At 39.4% G+C, this 19,752-nt stretch overlaps 1 protein-coding gene and 1 long non-coding RNA gene across 6 annotated transcripts in view; one reads left to right on the top strand and one right to left on the bottom strand.

Annotated features, from left to right (window-relative positions):
* RERG (RAS like estrogen regulated growth inhibitor) overlaps positions 1–19,752 on the bottom strand; it is a 109,227-nt gene that overhangs the window by 31,172 nt on the left and 58,303 nt on the right. The gene's annotated exons all lie outside the window — the stretch shown is intronic.
* Positions 7,529–12,797, top strand: LOC310902416. The gene is made up of 3 exons (XR_014586714.1): positions 7,529–7,748; positions 8,885–9,020; positions 11,398–12,797. It is a non-coding gene; the product is annotated as an uncharacterized lncRNA (long non-coding RNA).

Raw genomic sequence — 19,752 nt, forward strand, 5'->3', positions numbered from 1 at the left:
GATTTTGCCCAAAATAATTAGTGATTACATTTTAAATGTAAGTGTGCCTAGCAGAGCAGAGAGGTAGCCAGCATCACATTAATAACCTTTAGACAGTGTTGGTCTCTAAGGATGCCATTGCGTGCTCTTGTCCTCTCCGTCTGTCCCCACCAAGTCTCTTTTTGTCATGCCCCAGTCTAAGTGCACCCATCTGGTCGTGCTGATTCACGTTGTTGTGAGGAAGAGCACCACACGGAATCAGTTCAATTGCAATCATTAAAAAAGATGCTCTTTCCCCAAGATTTTTTTTCTGTTAGCCCTGATCATTCCACTGATCCTGGGAAAGGCACAATGTCTCCAGAAGCCAATGTAGCCAAACTGAGAGCAGAAGGTGGTCTTGTGGGAAAGGTGGGAAATGCTTAAACTGGCTTAGCTTCTGCAGAAGATGTGCCCTACATCTGATGATTTCACTTATGCTAGGGCATTTCTAGAAATTCTTTTTTAGATGTGTCTTCTGCTTTCAGCACCCGAGCAGCTTTTGAAAAACTTGGTCTTTAGTTTCTCTGCATGCTCCTCAATTTCATCTGGAACCTGGATGTAATTGTATAGCTGTGGAAATAAATGGATTATCACTGCAGATAGGCTGATGCTGACAAAGCATAAGTGTTTAGGAAATATAAATATTGTTTTTTACTTGGATGCTGAAACAATGCTTGCATAAATGGACCTTTAAAGAAAGCATTATTTGTTCTTTGTTGTTTCTTAGAAGCTGCGTTTTCCATGAGCTGTTCACAGACAGCAAGAATATTCTGTGACCCTGAGTTCCCTACTGCTTCTTATAAAGGAGACAAATTTAGGTGGCATTTTTTATTTTCCTCATGCTCCCTGACATATCCTCTCCAGCAGGTAAAGATGAGTCTTGCGGTCTGACAAATAAGTCTGCTGCAGGGTGGGACGAACTCTTCAGCTCCAGCTGACTTCAGCCAAAGCTGCGCTCCTTACTCACTTTTCTTATCGGAGCAAAGGTTATTTTTCAAGTAGTCTGATCCCCTCTTTATTTCATTGTTTTCATATAGAAGAAAAGATATGGTCTTTAAGCTCCACTTACAGGCGTGGCCTGCCCTCTGGGCTCACTGTGCTTATACCACAGAGCACCTGGGAGAGTCCTAGCACCTCCTGCCCATCCAGATCCACCTGAGGCAGATGTGACCAAGCCCCAGTGACATGGAGCCCTGGAGGGGGCAATAAAACCCACAGCAATCCTGTTCCTGCCCCTCCATGGCTTCTGCTCCAGATGGGTTTAGCTACTTTATCTCTTCTGCATGTTATCACAGAGGAGGAACAGTCAAGGCAGTGATTGCTGCTCTCTCCACTGATTCTGAGGTCATAGCCGGAGGAGGAATTTTATTATTCCTCCCTATTCTGAGTTCCTTCTCCCATTTTTCAGAGTCTAACCCAAAGAAAGTGCCATAAGTGGCAAGAAGAAATGAATAATTCACTGCTCTAAAGGAATGAGCGTGGTCTGGATAGAAAAGGGACACTTTATGCACTCATTTTAATTAGATGAAGAACAAGATTTAAAGGTATGTCACTCATTGATATAGTAGATAAGAAGGCCATAACTGTGTTTAGGAAAGCAGAGAAGCAGCAGACAATCATTGTAACCTGTTGTCAGATAAGCCACTGTAACAGAAGGTATTGGCTGGAAAAGAGAAAAGCATTCCTGGAAAAAACAACAACAACAAAACAAACAAGCAAAAAAAAAAAAAAAGACAATGAAAGGACAGAAAACTTGCATGCCACAGAAATTTTTCTTAGGTAATCAGGCATAAGGAGGCTGTTTGTGATTGGGCTGTTGAATTGTTCAACAGCTAGAAGTACCCTGCCATTGCTCAATATAGCTATATATTTCTGCGATGACTTTTGTACTGAATTTTTCCTTCTCTGGATGGAGCCTGAGGCATAGCCCACTGAAGTCATCAGCAGCTTTGCCTTTCTCTTTGTAGGTTGGAGCTTATGTCCCGGGGGGTGGGGGGTGGGGGGGTATTTAGGTGCAATGAGATAAGTAATCCTCTCAAATTGATACCAGCAGCAGCCCCACCCCTACTAGAATGAGAAGCAAGACTGAAACCACAGTGTCTGCCATAGCTGGTAACAAGAAGGCTTACGCTAAATTCCTGCATCGTAGAGCAGTCTCCTGAAGAGAGAGCTTCTGATCTCTCCAGTGTTTTCTGTGGGGGTTCTTGCAAACATTTCACTAGATAATGATCTTATACTGGAGTGTTTGCTTTGCTATTCAGGGCTCTGAAAAGCTTGTCTTCACAGGAAAATCATCTCACGTGAAATAAAATACAATTACAATTCCTCAACAGCTCTTACATGGATAGGCATACTCCTGGTCTTTCTCTGGTTGATTAAACTAAACCGTTTTCAAAACTCAATGTGAAAAGTATTTTTAGGACAAATTCTGACTGCTGGGGCAGGGAACTTCTCCAAAACTATCTGGCTACCTTCTCTCCCTGCTATTTATTTGCTCACCTCCTTACCTAGGCTTGCACAGCTGTCTAGATGGTCCCAGTGAGGATCACTGCAGCCACTCACCTGCTATTGCCAGGGGGCTTTATGCACTTGCTGTGGAATATGTTGGCAAAGTTAGTCCCTTGGAAGTGTGTCCTTTTTTAGTGTCCAATTTTGGTCAAAAGTATCACTTCAGGTGCTTACCTGCATCTTTGTGTCACTGTCACTAAATCAAAAGTCCTCCCACTCCCTGCAGCTCCCTCAGGAGGGGAGGTGCAGAGGGAGGCGCCGGTCTCTGCTCCCTGGGATCGAGCACAGGGCACGCAGGAACGGCACAGAGCTGCCAGGGGAGGGTCAGACCGGCGGGCATTGGGAATGTGGCTTTACCAGGAGGGGGTCAAACGCTGGGACAGGCTTCCTGCAGGGGTGGTTGATTCCCCAAGCCCCGCAGTGTTCAAGAGGCAATTGGGCAACGTCCTCATGAATATGCTTTAACTTTTGGTCAGCCCTGAAGAGCCCTTCCAATATAATGGTTCTATTCTATCTGAAGAAAGCATGTGGGCTAATAGAAGAAAAGAACATCTTATGGATGTCTGTAAACACACAGCTAATGAAACATGGACAACAACTACAAGCTAGGATTAGACTCAGCTGTTGCTTTGTTATGTTTTTGCTCCACCAGACTTGAGCTAGCTTCCAGTTAGCTGTCAGGAGAGTGCCTAATACAGGGCAGATGGATGTACTATAAACCATAACAGGCGACTAATGAATCTAAAGGGGTATCACAGGATGGCATGCCAAATGGGTCATGGTAAAAACATTTCTTCAGTACAATGCCTGAGGGAGAGCCTAGGTAGTTCAATTTATATATTGGAAGTACAGGAAGTACGTAAAGAAAAATATGTATCATTACAACTATTGTAAATCACCCTTATTGGTAGAGATTTTACTAGAAACTTTTTGATGAAAATGTTGCCATTTTAGGCTAGTGCCTATCTGACCCCCACCTCCCATATTCTGAAAGGAAATCTGAAATGCTTCTAATTTTGGTCAAATTTCATGGCAGGTTTCCCCATCCTCCTGCTTGAACACTCTCTTTTTCTTTTCCTACCCTTTTCAGAAGTAAAAATATTTTTTTTCAATAAAAAAAATTATAAGAGGAAAAAAATGTGATAACTTCCTAGCTAACTATGTTTTGAACTAGTTCTGATAAATAATTCCAAAGATGTAAATAGTCATAATGCTAAAATAATTCTTGGGATTACCATTGTCAATATAATACATTTTCATGGATCATGCTGTCTTCTCTTTGTTTTGCAACATAAAAACTAGATGACATACCAGTTTGAATCTGAAAAGATCTTAAATCCATCAGCTGATGTATTATCAACTGGTTTGATGTTCTTGCTTGCCATTGCTGGCAATTTTATGTAAATCATGTGTTTGCATTCTCTTTACCAACACTTGCCAATCAAACCATTAAAACAGATCACTTTCCCTTTTTCAAACATTTCTTTTCACGACTTTCACAAAAAAAAGAACTCATGTCCCTTTCTCTGTACAACAAGAAAACTCAGCCTGGTTTTATGCAGGTGATGCAAACATCAGAAAATCAAGTACCAAAAAGGATTAATGAGTAACTAGTTCCTTCACAAGCTTGGTGCATGGCTGCACAGCTGATGGCCCATGGGTCTTTTCCATCAGGTCCTGGCAAAATGATTTTTCCACTGTTATATAGGATCGTAAAATGTATTTGTATCCAAAAGCCCAATCTGAACAAATTCCTATAATGTCATCTTGTCACTGGTTGTCAAAATTTTGAATGACCTCAACTTAAAAGACTGGGAAATCTTTCACATGCCTTTTAAACATTTCCCAATCACTTCAGTGAGGTTAGATTTTTATTTATTTATTTATTTATTTTCAAAGTACCAGATCCAACATCAGCCTCTGTAGATGTTCTAATTTACTGTGAGTGTAAGTATATTTAAGCTCTTAAGATGCAAATAGTGGCCTAATTAGATCTTCCAGAAGCACCAAGTTTCCTGGCACTTATCTGCAGCTCTGGGGACATACTTATGTTAAAAATTTTGGCCCTCAGTCTCTGTTTATAACTTGCAATTTCTGCTTTTTTTTTTTTTTTTTTTTTTCCAAGAAGGAGTACAGTCCTTGTACCTCTGCCAGTTTAGAATTTGCTTTATAGGTTATTTCATACATATATATATATAAATATATATAAATAAATATTCCCATAGCTTCTTTAAAGTAATTGGAAGTTTTGTGCATTAATATAGAATTGGGTGACCAGCACTACATTATATGGGACAGCAAAGTAGAGGTGAAAAAACATGGACATAAATCAGGAGAAAATACAAAATTGTTAATGTGTTTTGTTTACTCAGAGGTAGTCACACTAACAATGTTTTTCTGCAAGTCAAAGTAGTATTTTTTTTAGGTTGCTAATTCTACCAACAGTACTCAAATAGAGAAAGAGAAGTAAGGAGGGTCAGTTTAAAGGCTTAGCTGAAAATAATTAGGAAACTTCAAATGATTTTTGATTAGGTTCTTAAGTCTAAGCAAAGCAATGACAAAACTCTTTTACCTAGCCTACTTAGCTAGGTGCAAGAAATGTTTAGTTGCTCACTTGCATGATCAGGAAAATGGAAGAAAATTTGGAGGCTTAGACTAAAATCTAAGCTGTTAGGGACCTATTCATAACAGCTGGCTTTAGCCTTCCAAGACTAATTTCTCCAAGATCTCTAACTGATAGAGATGCAGAGGGTTGGTCCTTCGTAATGCAAATCAAAAATGTAAAATTACACTTCTGCATTGAATTACAGTCTGGAGAACCCTGTCTCTGTCCCTTGGATACAGAGTTGCAGGGAGCTAACACCTCCCTGCTTTTTTTTTTTTTCCCGTCACGTACACTCAGGTTCCAGTAATGCTATGGATATTTGGGTTTCTTATGTACGCAGGGTCATTTTGACATACTGGAGGGCAGGCTAGGGACATTCCAAGGATCTCTGTGAGTGCACTGAGAGCTTGTGGTTTTCCACAGTGAACTGTTAGGAAAACTTGTCTGCTTCTCTTAGTAAGAAATAAGAGAAAATAAATGGTCAAAGCTATGGACTACGTATGACTAATGCTTGTGCTACAGAGCGGGTAGGTTACCAGCCTAAATAATAGCCAAATTTAGGCTTGACCAATTTGATGCAAGTAAAAGTAGTTGACCTTAAGTCAGAGGTTTGTATGTGTTAACAGAAAAGGGCCATGTGGAACCAGAGGAAATTCACTGTGAGCAAGATAAAGGGAGAGAAAGAAGCAAAAAATGTCAGTAGATCCCCAGTGGAAAGGACAGCAAACACTGATACAGACAAATGCAGTCTGCAATTCAAGTCAACTGACATACCAGTAATAATAACAAATAATAATAATAAATAAAGCCAAATAGAGCCCCAAGATTCATCTTTCTGATGAATTTCTGTTTTCAATTCAAGTCCATATCTAAAGTAGATGGGACAGGGAGAGAGAGGAGTGATGATTTAGCAATGGCCAGAAGCTCTAGAGCCTATGTCTTCACCTACACCACAAAAAGAGAGTCCTACAGAGTGGAGAAAATGCCTCTTATATGCAAGGCTATTTCTGGTATAGAAGTGAGAGCAGAGCAGTCACCCACACACATAATGAAGGTGATCTCCTGGTAACACTGCTTTTCCTTTAATTCTAACTGTGCATTTAATACACTAGTTTTGATAAAGTGAATCAGTATAGAGGCCTCTAAAGCAGAGTGTTGGCAGTAGAGGATGTCTCTGGATACCTTCCCTTCCTTTTGCCAGCTGGATAACTGGCTACTGCCAGAAAATCTGCACAAAAATGGCTATGCCACATAATTAGATGAGGCCCTGTGTTTCTAGCATGCTTTGCAAGGTATCTTTGCTTTGCACTCAATCATAACAGCCTGCTGAGCAGACCTGCTGCAGTTTAATTAAAGCGTCTGGGTCCACCTCCTGTTCCTCTTTAATAACATTAGTCAGAAGTGAATTGTCTGGTGCCTGCCTCTTCCAGGCTAGCGTGAGCTGCTGATGCAGAGCTGGCCAGATTGGTTAATTGCACCCCTGACTTTTAAAGGTCAGGTCTTACAGAATCTAATAACACTCAGAAGATTTCCAAAACAAGGTAGATTGGAAAGAAGAGTCTGGATTCCTCTGATGTGACGCTGCCTATTGAGGCCTGGGACAGATCAACATCTGCAGCTCCCCAGCTGAGCAGTTGGCTGGTCCTGCCAGCAAGGGCAACAGCCAGGCTGGAAAGGGCGCTTGCAAGGGCAGCTTCATCTCTGATTTTGAGCAGCTGGTAGAGTTGCACTGACTTCTGGAGGTATGCACTAAAGGAAAGAGGGCAGAGCAAGAGAAAAGTTTATCTCAAAGAAAGCTGTGAAAACACATCACTACTCAGCTGATTTGTCTATGTGTAAAGGATTGTATCATATCCCAGAAATTCTTCATCCTTAGCTTATCCTAATAGGAAAACTGAATAGTTGCTCAAGCAATATCAGTTGGGATAGAAAAATGCAGAAATTTGAAAACCATCTTGAGAAGACTAAAGGATGCACATCCTCAGCTTCTGTCACGATCTAACTGTCCCAGTCAGGAAGGGAGTGGATGTGGTAAGGAGGACACGTAACTAGCATTTACAGTTTGTATGGTTTATTAAAAGCTAATAGCCACTATATTTGAAAAGCAAATTATTGTCTCTTTTAACCTCCTTTATAGGAGAGCGTACAGCAATTTGCATTGTAAGCACCTGTCTCCTGACAGAGGACAGAGGGCTGCTGAGGGCAGTTTCTGCCCTTTTCCTCTCCTCAGGATGCCTAGAGGCAGCAGGCTGGAAACTCCCCTCGTGGGAGGGAAGGATGATCCTCAGCTGGGGTGCTCCTTCTTTCCTCCCATGTCATTCATTTTCTTCCTCATGCAAACACCTGAAAGGAGTTTAGGCTGTAAATCCTAAAAATATCCAGTCCTCCCTCTGTTCCTAATTCATCTTGCAGTGAGCCAGGTGGTCTTCACTGCGATAGCCACAGAAAAGGGGAAGTCTCAAGAGGCATCAAAGAAGAGCTCTTGCTCTGTTCGCAGAGGAAGAGGAGTCAGTCTATTTAATTACAGCTGGGACTTCCTCTTCTCCTCTTGGCAGACAGCCTTGTTTAAAATCTTCCATCTTCCAGTCCACAACTGGGTTTATACAAAATGAGTGGGGTAGATATATGTTTTTGGTCTTTCTGTAGTTGATGATTTTCTAACATTGTTTATCAAGTAAAACACTGCAAAATGTTTGAACAACTACTTGCATTTGTTCCTTACTTTTCTTCTTTTTTCACTCCTACTTATCCTACTTATTGTCCTTTTAAGGGCTTTTTCCTTTGAATTTTAGCTTTTTTTTTTTTTTTGAATGTGCTTGTTTTCAACTGACTTGCATGTAGATGATGTTCAACTGAATATGCAGTTTGGGTAAGGAGATGTTTACAAACTGATATTAAAACACTCTGTTTGTACAAAACATAAATTGAATAAACAGTAGTTACTAGTTTACTGACATTTCTTTGCTTTACTTGGTTTTCGCAAACAACGTGGGGTGTTTGTTCTATAATTAAGAACATTTAGAATATTCTAAAAAGAACTTACTGGTTTGTTTTCTCTAGAAAGATATGTTTCTGCAAGAATAAGGTTTAGAAAGTAGTCTTAGGTTTTCACAGTATATTGCTGCTTTTCCGATTATTCATCTCCTTTATTTTTTATTGTTTCATTAGGTATTCACCCACTGAGTCACTATCCTTTTTTGTTGCTTATGTTCCAGCTCCCTCTACTATACCTATTTTGTCTAACAATATACCCTAAAATTAATAAAAGGAAGCCTAGGGTAGATATATTCATGTTTCAAGTACTGAAACACCTTTTATACTTATGTTTTTGCTACCATCTTCCTACACTGATATGATCTACTCTGCACCAAACCTATGTTCTTTACAATCATACTGCATTACAACTTCTGTATTCTTTGTAATTCAATTCAGATTCCCAATCACTTGTGGTATTGTTTTCCAGATTTCTCAGCTAGTCCCTGTTACCTTCCTTCAGCTATCACCTCGATTTTATATGAGCTAAACTTTGAGTTCCCAATTCCTGTGTATGTATCTAATATCCTTCAAGTTAATTTTGTTAGTCCTGATAATTTATCATTGATAAGTAACTGATAATGTTTCCTGTTTTCTAGTCAGTGTTTCACAATTACACACTTGCATGTAGCTTCTATCCATGTTACGTTTTCAGCTATATAAGCAAGTTAATAGAAATATCTGATATTTGCTCTTACATAATTCTGTTTTCACCCACAGTTCTACAAGATGACACCTTCACTAGAAGAACACATTTCATGATAAATAGAAGGTACACAGATGCAACATAACTCACTGGCAGCCAACCTTCAATGTTGACACAAGAAAAAAAATCTCCAGTTCTGGATTCCATCAGGTAACGCTACTATGTGACATTTTCCTGTGTAGGCTGAAATTCTGTAAAGTTAAGACTTCATTGCCTATTTTTTTCATAAAATCTAAAGTATATTACATTCATAACGTACAGTGTGCTGAGAAAAAACAGCACTCAGATTTACTTTGAATACCATCTTGATTTCATCCAAATTAATGTTTATTTGTTTAGGTTACTTGAAGCTTCCTTGTAAACTGAAATTGCTCAGCACTTCTTTTGAAGTTTGAAATAGTTCAGTTAACTTACTTTTTCAATTAGTTCATGTGCTTCTGTTCTTGTTTGTTTTGAATGAGACCAGAAGAAAATACTGCGCTTTCTTCACAGATGTTTCTCTTAATATTCTGATTTTTTTTTTGTGCTACCGGAGATGTCTTGATAATGTCTTGATGATGTCTGTTACAACCTATTTTTGCACGTTACCCCTGTGCTGCTACCTACATGCAGCACTAAATGATGCTCAGTGTACAAGATCATGAATGGCAGCTTCACTATGTAAGCACAGTAATTTGACAAGCTTTCCTAGCATTGCACAAGTTCAAAGCAGGAATTGATCAGATTAAGTATTCTTTCAATTTGCCATCAAATTATTCTCTTGTAGCATTACCCTTCACTTAGAGCAACAAATATTGCTAGGTGTATGAGAAGAAAGATATGCCAAAAATTTAGAGGACAGGTGCGGGGAAAAAATAGTAGGCTCATGCATGTGCATGAGATAATGTATCTAAAAGTTGCAAGTATACTTTTCCTATATTTTTCCTTTACTTAAAACCTACTTAAATAAGTATATGTAACTCATTTTTTTATCAGAATTGGAGTCACACACACTTCATATTTCTGCATTTGAATGATGATAATAATAGGAAAACTACAGTGAATAGGGTAAACTCACTGTGCAGAACAAAACAGTGTGGCTGAAGTTCAGATAAGAGTTTAAGCACTACTTGTGATTCAGTGAAATCAATTGAATCCTGCTGATTTACATCAGCTGAACATTTGGCCAGAAATGTGTTGCCAGAAATGAAGAAATCATACTGCTAGTATCCTTTAAACAGAACAAGAATTTAGGGGTGGTGGAAGAATTGATGAGGTTTGAGGTGGCTGCCCTTTCAACTCAGAGAAAGGGAAAGACAGTCACTGTTCTATGGAAAGTAAGTTGGCAGCAGGTGTTCCGTTTGATTTCTAGATAAGTGTGTTCAAAGACCTCTCCTGATTTGTCTACACAGTGTCCTATCTATTTTGGAGTTGGGTTAGGAGTAAATGTATACTTGAAGTCATTGAACGGTTTGGGTTGGAAGGAAACTTAAAGACCACCCTTTTCCATGCCGTGCCATGGGCAGGGACACCTCCCGCCAGACCAGGCTACCCAAAGCCCCATCCAGCCTGACCCTGAGCACCTCCAGGGATGGGACAGCCATAGCTTCTTTGGGCAGCCTGTGCCACTGCCTCATCACCCTCTGAGTGAAGCATTTCTTCCTTATATCTAATATAAATTTACTTTCTTTTAGTTCAGTGCCATTACTTGATCTTGTAAATTCTGGATTGCTTGATTTTACTTGCCTTCTGGTGCTTACCATTCCCAACTACCCACCAATGCAGTCAGTCAGTCCTATGTATTTTTTTATGCTGTGCACTCAGGTGCTTCTTATAAGACATGGATTAGACATTACTGGCTGTGTGAGCCCAACATGTGTATCCATGAGAAAACAGACCTCAGTCTTGACAGTGCTTCTCTAAAGGTGTAAATCTTTATACTTTCATAAAGCCCTCCAATATCCTAGTACCTGTAATTACAGATGTTTATTGAAGACTATAAGCCATTTCATGCCTTTGAGAAAGAAAATTATGTGATTATATTCTGTGGATGTGCAGTATGCAGGTTAACCATCTGCTGTTCTGAGTATTATTTCCCTTTATTTTGTTCTAAATTATCTGTACCAGCTGTTCATCTTTCCAGAATGATGTTGTAACATTGAAACACGAGAAACAGGAAGCACTGACTAGATGTTACTTTTTTCTTCATAATCATATGCTCTCTTGTTCCTCATCTGTACTTATTGTTTTTATCCCACACTGAGTAGACTCAGGTGTGAACTTTGCTTTTCTGTACTGTGTTAAAAATAAATACTGTGCTGAAGAAATATTATTTTGATTTAAAAAATGAAATTTAAAGCTTAATTCATAGTTCAGGTATGACTGAAGTGGTCAAGTGATTAGTATTTAGAAATGATGGTAAGGATGTGTTATTGTACAAAATATTATCGTAGTAGCTATGTTAGATCCTAGACCTGTCTAATGCACTCATTTAACAACATTTTCTCACAAACCTAAGGCACACGTGTATATTTCTCTTCAAATACAGGAAGGTTTGAAGAGGATGAAATCTGTCCATCTTTAAAGACTTGGTTCCCCTGCTATGGGCTTCAGCTGCCATTAAAACACAGATTCCAGTTAAAATTGAAGCTCCAAAAGCTGTTACACTGCAGAGAATTCATCATTGAGAGAAGCTGTATTGCTGCTACTAGTGGGAGTAGAGGACTGACAGCTCCTACAGTAGAGAACTGTATCTTTGAGCAGCAGAGCTTGAGGATTTGCTGGAAAGTTACTCCTATTTCTGTTGCATCCTTAGGATGTAACCAGGAATTATGTGCAAATCTTTCAGTCTGGGAGTGTCTGCTTCTGTAGACTGGTCGTGAGAGCTGAATAGTGCAAGGAAGGCGCAGAGTCTGTAGGGAGACATCCCAATCTGAGCTGCAGCCAAGTGTGAGGCAGCTTTGGAAAATCAACGCAATTGATGAAGCTTGACATTTTAATTGTCTTTTGTTTGCAGAACTAAATTAGGCTATGAAGAACAATGATCAGCGGCTGTGATTAAAAGTCTGAAATGTGCCAAGTATCCTGAGATTTGTACTAGATTGTGAGTGTACATTGTATGTAAGTGCTAGGTTTGAGGTGGCTGTAAGCAAATAGGGCCAAGAAAACAAGTGAGATTGTCAAAGCCAAATGAAAATGCTTTTCCTCCTCCGCAATGTCCCTGAAGAGCTATTGTGTTAGAACTTGGTTTCCAAAGTTATCACTAATTTGTGAACTAGCAGGATTTTAATTCCGCTTTAAATGGAATAGTCTATCCACCTGTAATGCTAGGGTCCCTAGTGGCACTTCTGTAATGATATCTCTATACTATATATGACTTGTACCATAACAGCAAATAATTTAAATGGAAATTACATGAATGTAAAAGAACATGTATGTGTCCTTGAACTCTTCGAGCTCTGCTAAGACCACTGTATTTGGCTTTTTTTTTTTTTCAAAAAAAAAAAAACACACAAAAAAAAACAAACTCTCGCATGATGAAGCCTCCTAGCTGAAAGGTGCTTGGTCTTTTCCTTCTTAAATTCACTTTCCTCTGCCAGAAAAGAATATGTAATGCCCAAGTAACCTTGAGTCCAGATAAACAGCTAACTGTTCCTATAGTGCAAACCTCCCCATGGTTTTATTGCCCCCTTGAAACACAATTGCTATAGAAGTGTCTGGGGAAACTGTACTAAAACTGTCCCTTTGAATGTATTAATTAGAATCTGTCAAGCATATTTTGACTGGAAACAGTTCATGACACAATGAATACATTTTTGGCCTTAAAAGGATACTAAGACAGGAACAACAACAAAAATTAGTTAATACTTGTTGTATATTTTTGTTTCTAAAGTTAGATAGCATAAGTCTCAGCAGGGACTACTCTTGATCTACTGGCTACAAGGTCTACCTTGTCACGTGAAATTCTCAAAAACAACGAAGCTCTTTATTCTGGGTTTCAGGTTCAGGTTGTTTGGGGCCTGAGTGTTTACTATCCAGAGACTTGCATTCATCAGCCACACATGAACATGGCCTGCTGTTAAGCAATTAAAGTTCTGATATTTATGGTCCCACACTGCTGTAGGACGAATGAATCATGTATTTACTTGGGAGATTAGACACAAGGGACCTGTTGCACAGCAAACAACTGTGCCTGTAGGTTCTGAAGCACTTGTGGACTATAAAGCACTAGCTTAATGATGCTTTTCCTCCCAAGTAATGCCGAAATATCTTTGCTACTTAAATGCAGCCTGTGATGATATCAAAAGGAATATCTGAGAAAGTCAAAGAGAACAAGGGATGGGAATTGAGTGAGGAAAATAAGTTGGCTAGTTGTCACAATTCAATATCCCAAGATATCAAATCGTATTCTAGGCCTTAAGCTGGACTTGAGCACAGACTTGTCTGTCAGAAATGGTCTAAAAGGGTAGGAAAACAGGAAAAGCATGGGGCACAGAGGTACACAGTTTCTGCTTTAGTTTTGGGAGCAGTTGCAGGGAGGCAATTAATCTGTCAGGAAAATTGTCGTCTTGGAAAATCTTTTAAGAAAAGCAGTGCTGTTTGCTCCAATCTTTGGCGACCGGTACCACTTATTTTCTGGGCTGTGCTCACTGCTTTGCTGCCTGCATAAGGAGCAGTGGAAAGCCTTAGGGCTCAAATCAGTTGGCTGAATGTAAGTGTGAAGTGGCATTAAAAATTCCCTATTGTACATTATGTGGCTGTGACAACGTCTTAGAAAGTCACGGGTGTTTGATGGGTCCTGTCTCACCTAACAGTCTCCTCTGCCTGTCTCAGGCAGGGCATCTCAGGTGGCAATAGATGACTGTTTAAGCAGCTTTGTAGAGCTCTGGCTGGTCATGAAGAGTATAGACATCTCATGTAAACCTGAGCTAGTAGGCATGTTAAATTTTGCTTTCTGCTAGAGTCCTGCCTTTAGTCTCTCTCAACATCTCTCCCACAGGGGGCTTCATATGGGATCTCACGACTAAATTCACACCCATAAGAAGCTGAATAGCTTGGGAATAACTATGGCCCAATAATAATGCTCAAATGATCCTTTGAGGCAGATGTTGTAATAGGAGGCCACTGGCATTTTTACTTTTTTTTTGCTTGCTTGCTTCCTGCAGATGAATATGAGTCTCTTCCCACTAATACCTTTGATTTACATCCCTAAGGGTTTTCCTTCTTACAGAAATGCAAATGACAAGTGAGTCAGAGCCCACTTAGGAGAATACCCACCTGTGGCAGTGGTGGTGTTACAGATTCATAATCCTACTGCATGAACCAAAACTAAACTGTTTCTGTGGATATTGCTATGGGAGAGCTTGCATATCACCAGATGTATTGACCGAACAAGGTTATAACATCAGCTTGGGACAATCTCTGAGAGTCTAACATCCACAGTTTATCTGCCTCAGCTTAAATTGCTCAGAGACAAAACACTTCTCATTAACTTTGCTTTTTGAGCGACTAGTGGGATAGCAACAGTAGTGCGAAAAATGAAGATGTGCTAGTGTGTCGAGGACATTCATTATCTGTGGGATGGATGGGCATTTACTCTCAGAACAAGGTTACCCTGTTACAGAATTAGTGGAAAACTAAAGAGGGAGGAGGTAAAAGATAAGCTCACCTATTAAAGATTTTACAAACTGGATGGGAAAACTGGATGTGGATGGGAACTTTCCTGCTTTGTTTGGAAGGAATTTTTTTTTTCTTTTTAAGTAAAAAGAAACTATTACAAGCCAACCTCCAGCTAGCCTCTGTCTTACAGGAAATAAAGGAATTGCTAAATCTTACTCTGCCCGTACAATTTCCCCGTTCTCACAGCCCAGTTACAATCCTGCTTTGTAGAAAACTGATGAATCAAGTGAGTGGAAAGACCCTGATGAAAATAACATACCCACTCTTGTACTGGTGAGATCAAACAGAAACCTTTGCTGCAAGAGATCACTATCAACATTTGTGACACTACATAAACCACAGTACAGAAAGACAGTTCCTACTCCCTTAAAATAGACATTGACATAAAGCAGAGCAGGTCAGCTGGGGAACAGGAATAACTGTACGAAATATGTGGGGTTATCCCTACTAATATTTGATTCTAGTGCTGTCCATTCATATTTGCTCACTAATAGTTTGGAGAAAGAGGGGAAAATACATAGTATAAAAGCTCCAGTTTTTTGTAATTGATTTAGAAGTGTTACATTGTGGATTGTGTTGTGCAAGTAGAGAATTTCACCTCTATTCCAACACAAATCAGGGCATTAGATAGTTTTTTTAAACCACTAAGTAAAACTGCTCTTGTTTATGTTACAGTTCTTTATCTTGGGAAAGCAGGCTTAAAAGTTTCCGCTCTAATTCAATAAGTAGACCTTGTTCATGTCTGACAAAAAAGATTAATCTGAATTCTGAGAAATTCCTGCACATAGCAGACAAATAAAACATCATGATCAATTTCCATAATTCTGATAAATTTTCCTTCTGACCCTGAAGTATAAACTTGTTTTCATTGCCTAAGGTAGGAATGATTAGGAAGTCAAGAATTCAGTTATTTCATGCTTGATGCTATAAGATTACATCTCTTTCGCTTAATTTTCTTTGGAGCTTCTTTCCAAGGATGCCACTGTGTTCTGGATTAGGTCAGACTTCACGTGTCTAGTCTGTACATGCTCACACAGTAGGTGTGTGAGGCATCAAAACTCCATCAGTAATTACTGAGATAGTGTTTGCTACTTCTTGTATCTCTAATGTTACTATCTGTACTTACACATGGGTATTACATCATCTTCTGTTTGGGTCAGTTTCTTTGGTCTGAGGTATTTGTCAAGCCTTCAGTTCCCTCTTGCAACAGTGGTCTGTCTTTCAAGTGTGTACCCATGCTTAGAGACTGAGAAGGGCTCTGTTTTTCTGAGGTTCCCAAACACAGCACGGGAAAAAAAAAAAAAAAAAGCGCCTTTCTTCTGAGAGGAAGACCTTTGGAAAGGTTAGGAAAATGTGGCTGATGAATACAATTAAATCGATTGCAGAATGAAGCTTCAAATGGGTGAAATATTTCATTTGCATCCCGTTCAGTCACTTGTGACCTTTTTATTTATGAATGATGTTTTGCCACTAGTCTACCAGTGACACTGGCCTTTGTTTCAGAAATATGCTGAAATCTTTATCATGTTGCTGATGTTCGTGACTGCAAAATGGCCTGGAGCAAATATTTGCCTCATATAATTTGACATAACTCCATGGAAATCACTGAAGCTATTGAATACTTCTCCAGGGAAAGGATCAAACTCAAAGTATACATATACCTGTTTTCATAAGAACATATTTTCAGTTTTACACGTTTCAAAAACACAGTTGTGACTCAAAAAAAGTTGCTTCTTCATCTCCCCAGATACTCTAATAGCACTTTCCTTTTGGTTAGAGAAACTCCTGAGCAATTCCAATCTCAAATATATATATATATATATTATTATTTATGAACTATGAAGAACCAGAAATAGGTGTGTAGATAGAACAGAATGGCTCTTTCATCCAGGCTCTGCATTTGATATTTGTGATTTCATGAGCTGTGGCCAAAACCAGGAAATGGGCAGATCAAATTTCTTCTGCTTTTGTGCTTTTTTGGCAGTTGATATTACCTCAGGGAAGTAATTATTGCCTCCGCGTTTCCTATAATACAGTGAACACAAACAATTTAAAGCCACTGTCTACTGCATCCCTTTGAATCTCATAAGCCAGCAAGGGACCTTTCTGGGCTTGAGGGTGCTGTTTGACCTGTTCTCCCACAGACCTGACATAGCAGGAACCGCAGTGCCACACGCCACCCAACTAGCAGCATACTGCTGCTGCACGGTGGAGCCAAGACCATGGTCTTATCTTCACAGCAGGCTCAAGCACAATCACAGTGATGGCCTGATTGCCATTCACAGAGCCATTCCAAGAGTTAAGTGAGGCTTCAAGCAGAAGGAAGGCAATGGCTTGCCACTGATCTGAAGCTTTGTCCTGCAGCTGGTGGACCTAGGGATGGAGCTGGGGCAGAGAGAGAGTTCTACTGGGTATGGTCTTACCCTGATCCCGTTGCTTTGTGGCTGTTCTCCCCTGAGGTGCATTTGCTCCAATGAACTCATTGTACCAGGCAACCTGGAGAAGACATATCAATCTCTATGCTCAAATCCACGTCACAAATTCCAGTTGGATCAAGTTAGGATGTAATATAGGCAGCAGACCCATCTCTACAAGCTGTAATGAGTCTCAAGTATCCTGGCTTATCTCCAGATGCATTTGGATGGGAAAAAACTTTTGACCAACAGCCATGTGGAATAAATCTCAACCAAGGATGAAAATGAATATAATCTTGTTACTGCTTTCCCACATACCAGTTGTTAGCTCCTAGCACAAACTTTACAGTTCACTTTTAGTTGAAAGGCAGACAAGGTAGAAAATAGAGCTAGTGTTGCCTGCTGCCGCTAGAAACGCTTCCTCCAGGGAATGAGAAATGCATTTAGTAGCTCCTCTAAGATACTGTTTATGAACATTTTGTTGATTTCCCAGCTAGCAGCAAAATACTCCAAAGATGAAATCCATTCCCTTCTATGCAGATGATATACACAAGCAACTCCCAGGGGCATAATGAAATATACAGTGAAGATGTATTTCTGTGAAGAAGTACTCTCTGTATTTTCAAATTTCATAGAGCTTTTTTATCATTAGGTTTCTCCAATTTTATACCAGTGAATTCCCACTTCAATAACGTTCCTTCATTTGGTTTTCCTTTTAAAGTACTGTTTTTATTCAGTGGATCTCCTCCTTTCTTACACCCCTGCAAGCATGAAGATATGTTACAGTTTTATTCTGCTTCCATTACCAATCATTTATCATACAGAATAAGGACAGAATCTGGCGTACAGTGTTTGCTTGTGCTCAGTAAACATCCATCACAATTTTTTAGCTCATTTCAGCCAAGTCAATTCATTTTTCAGCTCTATTTTGTGTCAGATTACATCATTTGTATCTGAAGGAAAGAATGTGCTTTGAAGGCTGCAGTTACGATCCTTCCTATTCAGATTTTTTAAAAATCAAACAAACAAAAAAACAGCATCACAAAAAGCAGGGTTTTTTAAGTGTTAATGGGAAGTATCTATGCTGACTGTGTTGAAGAAGGATTTTTTTTTTTTAAGCATTTACAGTAGAGTTGGGATCGCTTTTATAATTTTTGTTTTGTCATTGAAAGTAAAGAAGCTCAAACAGAAATCATACAACTAAATCTCTGGTTTAACACAAAAGGTTTAAACATGCAACAGACAGGATGGTCTGTTTGCCACAGAGGGGAGCATAACCCTATTCTACATGGAAGGGCTGAGGTACTGCTGTGGGACCATGCCAAGCAATGTAAGGATATGCTTTATGGTGACATGAGGAAGGCACCTAGTTCTTAAAGCCCAAGGCAAACTACATAGAAAGCCAGACACTGTTTTTCTTAGACCACAACAGAGAGATCAGAGCAGGACTGAAGAGATTTCATGGCAAAAAAAGGCATACTGCAGGGGAATAAAACTATAGATTAAATTATTAAATTTGCAATGTGACCTGTGTGTTCCACGGGAGGAATGTTTTCTACATGGAGTAGTTAACTGCAGTATAGAAGTGAGCACACACAGAGCATGTACAGCTTGAAACATGCTTTGCCTCATGTAGATACACAGGTGATCACCCTTACACGGTTTCTCCATGTTAGGGTGATCATTACTCTTGAAGACGCTTCCACAGCGCAAAAGTATGTTTAGTCCCAAATATTGTTGTTAACTTGTCTGGACTCCATACCAGGCAGCAGAGGTAATCCATCAAACAGATGACAGAGCATTTCCCTGTTTTGCCTAGTGTGCAATAAAATGCAAAGGAAAAAAAAAATATATTAATGCTACTACTGCCTTCACTATCACACATTTTTAATATGAAATGAATGAATGTTTATGAACACCAGCAGCACAATCTGAAGGTGGAACAGTGGCCTCTGACCTAAGGTACCCTCTTTCTTTGCTTCTGCCACACTGTGGGAGAAGACCATAATGTCTCTGTGTCTTCATTTCCCCATTTGTAAAGTGCAAAATGATGTGAGCTTTTTATTACTTAGTGGTAAAGCACTTGCAGAACTCTAGGCCTTATAAGGTGCATGCAGGGATCCATATGGTCTTTCAACAGCTGCTGGAAATGTGTCAAGGAGCAGAATTTAGCTTAATGAGGTTTCCCAGATAACTGAGCGGGAGTGGGTTCTTCTGCCCCAGTTAAATGTCAAGGCAGGGGTCATATATCTTTAAACTTCTGAAATGTTCAGTAAAAAGGTGATTCTCTGTCTTCTACAATATTTATTATTACACAATAACTCTTCAGCCAGTGACTCATCTATCTTCCCTGGCTTCACTTCTTAAGGAAAATCATCCAAATTCAGTGAAGATGGACTTTGTGCTTTTTCAAGCAATGACAGGTTCTGACCTACAGAATTTGTTTCCCTCCTATCTTTTAATAACATATATTATTACAAGCCTTTCTTCTATGAACAATAATGGACTTTTAAGTTGTGTAGAACCTTTACAAGAGTGAGAGCTAATTCAGAAAGAAATGAGACATGCTGCTTTTACTACCAATATAGTGGAATAAGGATGAGTTTCTCAGCTAGTCCAAAGCTCTATTTAAGCTAACAGCTGATTTATGCTTGCTCTGGATTTGGCCCTGCTTTCTTATGGTGTCCTGTGTGGGCTATAAATCAGGCATGCTGTACAACTATGCATAATCTTTAGAATAACTTTTCCATTTAAAAAAAATGCTTTAAAAAAATCCAAAGAATTGTTATGCTTTTTTTTTTTTTTCCTTC

The sequence above is a fragment of the Anser anser genome (genome assembly GCF_964211835.1).
Source record: "Anser anser genome assembly, chromosome: 1".
Taxonomy (NCBI): domain Eukaryota; kingdom Metazoa; phylum Chordata; class Aves; order Anseriformes; family Anatidae; genus Anser; species Anser anser.